Source organism: Panthera onca, chromosome A3 (assembly GCF_046562875.1).
Source record: "Panthera onca isolate mPanOnc1 chromosome A3, mPanOnc1 haplotype 2, whole genome shotgun sequence".
Lineage (NCBI taxonomy): Eukaryota > Metazoa > Chordata > Mammalia > Carnivora > Felidae > Panthera > Panthera onca.
In genome coordinates this window covers 137,675,380-137,685,607 of record NC_138341.1, presented here as the reverse complement: position 1 = coordinate 137,685,607, position 10,228 = coordinate 137,675,380, and positions in this window count along the sequence as shown.

Here is a 10,228-nt window from a genome sequence, read left to right as displayed (position 1 = left end):
TCAGCAAGACATGTGTCTACGTGTGGTTTTGTTAACTCCAAAAAGTTCAAGGGCATTGTTTTGATTGTGCACTACATTTTTCATTGGTGGCTACAATGAGCCCTTTATTAATTTTGCATGTGCAGTAAAAAAGCACCAAGAGTGGGCCACCCCAGGGCATGCACTTCGGTTGAGGGACAACGTGTAACTTAAATTGACAGGTACAGTAACCAAAGAAATAGATACAAGACATGCAGACTAGAGGTCTTTTTCAGAAATGGCAGGTTGATGGATGAGCGAGCATGGCTTTTCAGGGAAGGACTGTATTTCTAGATTCTGGAGGCTGGGATGCGCCTGTCCGCAAGGCTGCCCATTCCAAAGCCAATGGCTGCCAGAATGTCATAGACACATGGACACGTTCACAAATGTGTCTTCAGTTCTCTACCATCCGAGACAAGAGCCACTAGCCAGATGAGAGTATTTAAATTTCTTGAAATGAACTAAACGTAGATATTCAGTCTCCCAGTTGCACGAGCCACATTACACGTGCCCGGTAGCTGCCTGTCCCTAGAGGCTGCCGTATTGCACAGAAAGTTCTGTGCTGCTTCCAGCATCACAGAAAGTTCTACTGGACGGTGAGAGCTAACTGCCCCCTCCGTGCCATCATGCCCTTTTATCTTCCCTTTGAATCTTTGTACTTTTACCTTCCCCCAGGGTAATAAAACGGGCAACCGCCGACACAGGGGAGAATTTCTCATATGTACATACCACCGTTTTGGGTATGCTCAAGACCCGACCGGAGACTCCCGGCGAGCTAGGGGCCGTGGGCCACTGGGTAATGAGTGGGTTGCACAGTCGTTTGCACCGGAAAGGCTGCTTTAACAACCGAGACCCCCTCTCAGCTTTACCGCATTAGTAACTCTTTGCGACCATGAGCCTGGCAAAGTGATACAGAGGCCTCGTGTTTATTCTTCTGTCCCAGAGATGGATTTTTGATATAAATTCCAGATCTCCTTTGTAAGAGCCGTTAACAGGGATGGTGCGAGAAGCAAACCACAAGTCGAGATGGATGCTCGCCACACAGAAGGCTGATCTTCAGTCGCTTTGCAGCTTAACTGGCAATCCGGGACTCCTGGGACCGCGGGACAGTGGGCAGAATGTGGCTTTGGGTTCGCACCCTGCTCTCGAGGGCCCTCACGATGAAGGGCTCTGAGCCTGTATTTAACCCGCTAAGTACCCATTTTCTCAGCTCTAAAGTCAGGCGAAACCTTCCTCAAAATCAAGCCGGGGCAAGGAGAGAGAGATGGTCTGTGAGAGGGCCCAGGAACACGCCCTGCACCTACAGTGTTGGCCTCTGCTCCTGACTCTTTTTCTCTGACACGGACCTCCCCCTTCTGCCTCCTCCTTCCACTTCCCAGATCACGGTGATGACACCAGGGCAAGCTCCTTATCTTAGGGTCAGCGATTAGCCACCTCTGTGCCACCTGTGACCTTAGTTTCCAGGGCCACGTGGCCTCATCTTCATGGGCTCGGGGGACCTGGGTGGCCATGTTTTAGGAGAGCGTAACCCCACTGATCGCCACTGAGAACAGCATAGCGAAAGTCAGGAAACAATTGCACCGTTTCCCTTTACGGTGCTGCACCTTCGACTGCTAACGTAGAGCGTCCTGACAGGGAAAGGGAGAATCATCGAGATACTCCCTTGTGTTTTCCACGGTTTCCTACGACGAGGGAGGAAGGACAACTGGTAAACCTCCCTTCCCCCTTCTCTCCCCAACAGCACATCAGGGTGATGCCTCTCCCAGAGTTCACGTCCCTCCCCCTGCCTGAAGGACCCAAGGTGGGTGCTTATGGGTGTCTCCTCTTTCTGCTTTACTTGGCTTCTGAATTCTCTCTCCTGAGGTATCTTCCAGACCTGTTCACTCTCGACTTCGCACCCTTTAGGGGCACCGTATATGTGGTGCCTTGTTTATCAATTAATTCCTTCTGTGACAATTACATCATGGCCGATGACAAACCACATTTGTTTAATGATCGTTTTCCAGTATGATAGTTAAGGAGATGATTTAATGAGGCTGAAGTCAATGGTACTTACCATTGCATTACTTACCATAACATTACAGCGTTATTTAATAAAACAAATTTTAAAACGATGCTGGGGAATTAGGTGCATAACTCTCATTATTGTTAATGGTTGTTGCATACCTAATTCCCTGCTCGGTGCGCTAAAATCTTGGCTTCGGCTCCTCCTCCTATGGAAATGAGCTGACGAGCATCTGCACAGAACATACCGGCCCCAGGTATAAATAAACTGCAGTGATGTTTCTTGGTGTGTGCAGAAATTAGCCCTGACCCCAATAGAGGCAGAGCCCGCATATGGATTCAGTTCAACAATCAGTGCCATGGAAGGGTCATTACCAAGGAAATGAGGTAAACATCTAATTAGTTTTTATTGACTTACACACTCAGAATGTAAATCTTGGGAATAGGTAGGACTCACTGCCTTCTGGGGTCTTAGTACTGGCACTTATGCAATTTAACAAGACGGTTTGTTCACTGAGTGGGCAGCTGGAGAATGGGCAGGCCCGTGGGTGGTGCCGGAGGACGGTGAAAGTGGGCAGGGGCCCGGGGGAAACGTGGCCGGGTTCTCTCTAACAGACCAAGGGCATGGCCGTGTGCCCTGCCCTCTGAAGAGACAGCTACGGAGGCCGCCCGAAGAACTGGCTCGTTGGGATTCGGACCTTAGGTAGGAGCACGTCTGGATCAGAGCACAGCTTTGTGAACGTTCCCCCAGACCGGGCGGCACAGGATGGCCGTGGCGGGCTGAATTTGACCATTAAAATCATCCCTGTGGGAACAGGGGGCATGCTTACCTTGTCTGTGCTGGGGCTCTGTGCTGGCTATATGGCCAGGATATAGCAAGTGCTCAATAAATAACCGTCAAACTTCTGTCCAGGACAGTTTTCCAAAGATTGAAGTTGAGGGGTTCCCGGGTGGCTCAGTCGGTCGAGTGTGCGACTCTCGATCTCGGCTCAGCTCGTGACCTCGCGGTTCGTGAGTTTGAGCCCCATGTCACACTCTGTGCTGACAGCACGCAGAGCCTGCTTGGGATTCCTCTTCTCCTTCTCCCTGCCCCTCTCTGCCTCAAAAATAAATAAATGATCTTTGAAAATAAAGATTGAAATTTAAATGTGGAAGCAGGTGTTCAGACCCCTTTTGTTGGCAAGCGGCAGAGAGATACAACTAAAACCGGGTTGAGCAAAAACAGTGCACCGGTTCACGCACAACTGTGGAGGCCCTTAGACTTCAGGCGCGGCGGTTTAGGTATTCAAGTTACTTTTCGGGATTCGCTTCCTCTTTCTCTCTTTCCTTCCTTTCCTTTATGATGGCTTACCAAACTGGAACTGCCCCAAACAGAGTTCTCTTTCCCAGTGATTCATTTCCAGCCAAAGTCCTGTGATCGTGTCTCATGGGTCTGTCTTAGGTGTGCAAGGAGCTAGTACGGCCAGAGTCTCCCTGCTGGGGTCTGGCACCAGGCTCACCCGAACACATGGACCCAGGATGGGGGGGAGGTACCTTCCCCAAGGAAAAGCAGTGTCCCAGTGAAGCAGGCACGAGTTGCCTTCTTCTGTGGGAAGGGTCGCCTATCCCACAGCAAAGCCATGGACACGGGTAAAGTCAAAGCCTTTAAGGACGGGTAGGAGCTTGGTCAAAGTTTTGCCACCGGATGTTGTGATTTTTTTTTTAAACCGTCTTCATTTCAATGCAGCTGATGACATTTGCTCTGCCTACATCAGCGGGCTTCTGGGAGGAGTAAGGGGGCTGATGTTGTCCAAGATGGTATTTTTCACAGCAGGACACAAGTGACACAAAATGCACAGGCGGGCCCCATACACAAAGAAAATTTGAATTTCAGATAAACGATGAGTGATTTTCTAATACAATTATGTTTCCTGTAATATTTGGGACGTGTTAACACGAAAAAATTATTTATCACGTGAGACACACATGTGCCAACGCTTCCTGTGATTATCTGACATTCAAGTAACTAGCTTGTTTTTTTGTTTTGTTTTGGTTTGTTTGCTGAACCTGACAACCTTCCTGTAGTCATTACATAAGACCAACACATTTAATTTTTTTAGTGTTTATTTATTTTTGAGAGAGAGAGAGAGAGCGTGAGTGCGGGAGGGGCAGAGAGAGGAAGACACAGAATCCAAAGCAGGTTCCAGGCTCTGAGCTGGCTGAGCCCTGATGTGGGGCTCGAACTCATGAACTGGGAGATTATGACCTGAGCCAAAGTCGGATGCTTAACCGACTGAGCCACCCAGGCACCCCCCCAACATTTAATTCTTATGCACGATGAGCCTTTGTCTCCTTTCTTGTCCTAGTGTCCAAGAGGGTGTGGTCTGTACATCTGGACGCTGTCTGCAGTGCTGGCCCCCAGGGCCCAGGGAATCCGCAAAGCCGTTACCCCAAAAGGGAGCAGAGAGAGGGCCGCTGCAAGATATGGGCCCAAGGGATGAGTCACTTTCCAAATGAAAAGGTCAAGGGGACATGAACTAAATGTATTTAGTCAGGAAGCAGATGGAGAGGAGGGAGAAAGGAGAGTTTGTTTTCAAAATCCCAATCCCCAAATTCAGGAGGTATTTTTGTGCAATCTCAAGAAAATTGTCTTAGATTAAATAAAGGAAGTATGATTTTATGCAATTGGAGTTAGACGTGTGGAAGCCATTTCTTAAGGGCCCCAAACACACATATGTGCGCGAAGAATTCCAACTCACTGGTGTGTTCATAAATATTTATTGAGTGCTTCAGGCGTATCCCTGTGTGGCTGGACCCGGGGAGGTAGACGCTTCCTGGCCTGTTGAGGACGCCACTGAGTTCCAGGTAGGGAGGAAGGTGTGGAATGCCAGGGACACTTGGCTGATGCTGTCTGAGACCCGTGAGGACTGAGGTTACATCTACACCTGTCTGCACCTTCACCTCCACCTCCACCTGCACCTGTACCTAATCTGCACTGACACCCACACCCACATACACTGGTACACGTCTACTTCTGCACTTATATCTACGGCGACATCTACGTCCACACCTACACCCATACCTGCACCTACTTTACGGCACAACTTCCTTATGCACGTAAATAGATATCAAAGCATAAAGACCCGAAAGAGAGAACTTCTTCTGACGAATACATGCTTGCAACCGTATCTGTACAGACGCAGAACATGATCGGCACCCAGAAGCCTCTCCTCTCTTAGGAGGACAATCGACTTATAGATCGAAGCCTTGGTCGAAATTGACCACTAAAGATGAATCAAAAAGGGCGCGCTTGGGGAAGGAAACAATGAATCTTTGAGCAATTATGGAAGTTGATGAAGGCCTTGCAGCTAATTCTAAGGGCAGCTGGAGGCTCGTCCCCACGGGGATGTGCTGTGTGTTGTCAGGGGCTGGGGTAGCTGCTAAGAGAAATACCCTTCCCCTACCCAGAAGCAGTGGTTCCAAAGGGGTCAAAGTCGGAATCTCCCAGGTAGAAGCCTGGAGGGAGGCATCGGGGTGTGGTGGAAAATAGTTCCATAGGGTCGTCTGGGATTCTGGCTCCCATCTTTCCGCCCATCAACCCAGCACAGGGTTTTCATCTCCCAGATCAGCTCCTGGTCCAGAATGATGCTGGAGCAGCCACTGCCAGACCGAGCTGGGGGCTGGAGGAAAGGGAAGGCCCTCAGGCACCGGCTGTCATCAAAGTCCCACATCACACCTTTGTTCCTCTCATTAGTGAGAACACAGCCAGGTGCGGGGTGGGGGGGTTGCTGACAGCCATCAGGTTTTCCCCAGGAAGGAGGTGGGCAATGGCCGCCTCGTCCTCTTGGGGGAGTAATTCTGGCGTAAGAAGTCGGCGGGTGGGAAGAATCGTGGAGTGGGAGACAGCTCAGCGAGAGTGGACGTTCACACAGCAGGGAGGGCGAAGGGAAGAATGCAGTGTATAAGGCATCTCTGGGGTCGACTGGGCGACCAGAGACACTGGGTGACCGAGAAAGCAGGTGGCACGTTCGAGTCTGGGAAGCAGGTGGCGCTGACGTCTTCAAGTAAAGGGGTGGATGCACCACGTCCGCAGGGCTGGGAGGGTGGCAGTGTCTCCAGGCGTCAGCGGCGGGGCCGGAGCTCGGGAGACAGGCTAGCAAGGGAGGTGCTGGCGTGGAACTGAGAGTAGGGATGATCACTGGAGCCTTGGGAGCGGGTGAAGTCATCCACGGAGACTCTGGAGGAGAATTGCGTTGGCGTCCCGGGAAGGACCAACATCAAGGGACGCATTCAACACAAGCTCAGAGGCGGGAGCAGAGCTGGGGGAAGTGGCTGGAAGTCAAGGGGGCAGAGTGTTTCGGAGAGTGAGGGCAGGCTCCAGATCGCATCCTGGTAAGTGGAACCAGCCCGTGGGACCCCGTGGACCGGAGGGCTGGGCTGCAAACCTCCTCCTCGTGTGTCCACACTCAGCATCTTTGCTGAGACGGAGCCAAAGAGCCCTGTGGCTTGAGGGCACCACTGGCCAGGCCCAGGGAAACCTTGGCATCAAGGTGAAAATGACAGGGACGGGTTACAGCACATCAAGCATAAGAACCCATGAATCCACACTCCCATAAATGACAGAATGAATGATGGTTTCAAAAGTTAGGGTACACGAGAAAGCTATTCTTTACAGAAAAATGTCAATTACTCAATGTAGAGAAATAAAATGGGGAAACCATCACTTTACAGCCTCTGTAGTAATGACTGATTCAGGCGGGAACCATCAACGGTCACTAACATCACTGGATGAAAGGCCGTTGGTAAAGAGGGTGTCCACATTGTCTCAAAGTCTAGGATCGCTTATGAATCGCTGTGGGCACATGATAACTTAACGAGACGGAAACCGGCAGACACATCTCAACCAAAAGCTCAAACCTAACAAAGTGAAGGGTGGGGCAAAGCGACTCCGTGTAACCCCCCAATGTGATGCACCCGGAAGGAAACATTTCCTCCAGAGTGGTTTGGCCAGAAGTGATTATCCTGAACCAAATCAGGAGGGAATGATCAGATAAACACATCGGAGGGATTCTGTGCGAAATAACGGCCCAGCATTCATCGGAAGATCCACGCCATGAAAGACAAAAATAAAAATAAAGTCAGGGGAACTGTTCCAGATTAAGAAGGGATTAAGGGAATTTTAGGAAACACACACTGATACGTTTAGTAATGAAGTGTCCTGACGGCTGCATGATTCACACGGTTCAGTCAGTACATACTGTAAATATATAGATCACTGTCCCTTGGTGTGTGTGTGTGTGTGTGTGTGTGTGTGTGTGTGTGTGTGTCTGAGGGCACACGATCACCTTACTAGTTTGCAACTATTTATTTTCCAAAGTAAAAAGTCGGGGGGAAAAAGAAGGGGCAAATGTCCCCACTATGAGACGTGGCAGGTGTGTTTGTGAGTCCAACTGCCTGCGTGTCTATGAACACACACACACACACACACACACACACACGTGAACACAGCCGTTCTGACATTTTGAACCCATCCTGCAGAAATGAGAGCACACTCATAAAGATGCACACTTAAGGAGTCTTTCTACACCAGAAACAAACAAAAACATTCAAAACTGACTATCCATCCATTAATGATTTAAAAGTGGGACATTTATAATGTGGGATTTTATGCAACTATTAAAAAGAATGCCTTCTGGCAGAGTGGTACGATGGATATACAAACTCCCCCAGTGACACAAAAAATGCTGAATTAAAAAAAAAGCTTTAAAATGCATGATGTGCTGGCAAGAAAGCAAATCCTCCTTGGCGGCCAGCAATTGATTATTACTGGGAGCCCCGAGAGGTGATCGAGCAGGGAAGCGGGTCCTCCCTTGAGGGTGCCTGACCGCCACGCGTGTCTGAGCTTCAGTGTTACGGCCTGCGGATGCAGGGACCCAAAGCCAAGCTCACGATCCGTCCACAGAGCCAAGCCTGCTACTGCTCCCCCTCTTAAAGCTGGGCCCGTGCTCCCTGATATAAGGGGAAAGAAACAGATCCCCCCCGAGGGGCTGCACGGACACTGTCCTCTCAAACCTTGAGGCAGATTTGAGACCTGAAACTGATACCCCGAGAGTTCAGAGTCGTGGCCTGAGTTTCCATCAGCCTGCAAAACCCGAAGCCTAGTTGAAGGCAGGCCTCGCTGGTCATGTTCTTGGAAGCCTGCAGAAGCAGAAGAAATAGTCTCCCCTTCAACAAAGGCTGAAAGGAATTTCAAAGATGAAGTTCCAAGCAGACAGAAGTTTCATTCAAAAATCATAAACTCACTGGGGCTCCTGGGGGGGGGGGGGCTCCGTCGGTTAAGTGTCCGACTTTGGCTCAGGTCATGATCTCATGGTTGGTGGGTTCGAGCCCCACGTCGGGCTCTGTGCTGACAGCTCGGAGCCTGGAGCCTGTGTCTCCCTCTCTCTCTGCCCCTCCCCCGCTCACGCTCTGTCCCTCTCTCTCTCAAAAATAAATAAACACTAAAAAAAAAAAGATGTAAACTCACAAGGACACATGTCCTTCTAGCCCAAAGGCTAGAATTTTCCAGAACCGATGAAAGACTCCAGTTCATGGATTCAGAAAGTGCAGTTAATCTTAAGCAGAATAAAAATAAATCCATACATAATACATACCACCCTCCTCCCCCAACGAACTCACACATCTACACACATTTTGGTGAAACTACAGAAACTAAAAATAAGACACAGTCCTCAAGCAGAAGGAGAAGAGGGGCAGCTCGCAAGTTTATGACAATTAGATAAGCGATTAGTTGGCTTATCAATAGTGACGCCATAGTCTCCTCCACAATTTCCTACTTCTACAGAAGGAAGTGCCTCACACATTTCTCTCTGTGACCCACATCAAGCGGGTTGTTGCGAATGATGTGAGTTACACATGTAATTCTTTTTTCCTGCAGGAAAACCGGGTTGCCCGTCACCGTTTACTGAGAACTGCACCTGTCTCCCCCGGTCCACTCTGCCGTGCCAGCTTGGTGGCAGATGAAGTGTCCATGGACATCCGGTTCTGGTTGTCTCCCCTTTCACTGGTCTATTGGGTGATTCTCAGGGCCCTTAATTACTGCAGGAAGAGCTCTCCCTCCTCACATCTTCTTCCCCGTGTAGACGAAGACGTCCGTGTCCTCCTGCGCGGCTGTTTACGTGGTGCAGGATCTTACCAGGTCACCCGCACACGTTGCTACATCGGGGTCTTGGCGTAACTGCTGTAGCAGCAGGGACTCTCCACGTCGGTTTGGAGAGAATCGACGTATTTAATTATATTGAAGCTTCAGATCCATTGATATTGTGTATCTTTTTATTGACTTGAGTTTTCTTTGTGCATCAGTGAAATTTAATAATTCCGCATCATACAGGTGTTGCAGAGCTCTTGTTAGATTATCCCTGGGTCTCAGCCTTTGGGTGCCTTTGTAATTAACGTGCACTCGACTTTCATTTCTGTTTGCGGCTTGTATGGCGATAGGAAATTAATTTCGTGGAGGTATATATTTTTTCCGGATCTCTTAATAAACTGTCTTATTATTTCAAATAATTTACCCGGAAATTCTATTCACAATTATGGGTAGTTTTTTGTTGTTGTTGTTGTTTTCAAACTTTTCATATGTACTATTTCTTCTCGTTTTAATACTTTCTGTTACATGATAGCATCCCGTTTTATTTATTTCATTAATTTCTGTTCTGACATGTATTATCTCTTCCTTCCTTCTCCTGAATTTCGATTGAACCTGTAATCTTTTGATAATGTGCCTGATAGCTTATTTATTTTCAGCCTTCCTTCCCTGCTAGTGTGACAATTTAAGGCTACAGATTTTTCTCTAATGTAGCCTTGCTGCCTCCATCTTTTTGAGGTAGGATTTTTGTTACTATTCAGTTCTAAGTGGTTTTTAATTTTAAGGTTTAAAACTTTTGCTTTTTAATTTTTATCATGACTTATTCTTTGTCAAAGAAAGAATGAAAGTTTGTCAAAAATTCTTTGTCAGCGAATTACATTCAAAATATTATACATTCAAAAATATATAGGCATATGACATTTTAGTTATCTTTCAAAATTGCCGATTTCTATTTTAATTGAAGATAATTTGATGTGTGCAATACCCATCCTTTGAAATACATTAAGGATGTACCCTCAATGTATTTCATATCGCACCATGAAGTGTCCTCAGCAGAGCCATGGCTCAGTGTGTGGTCACTTC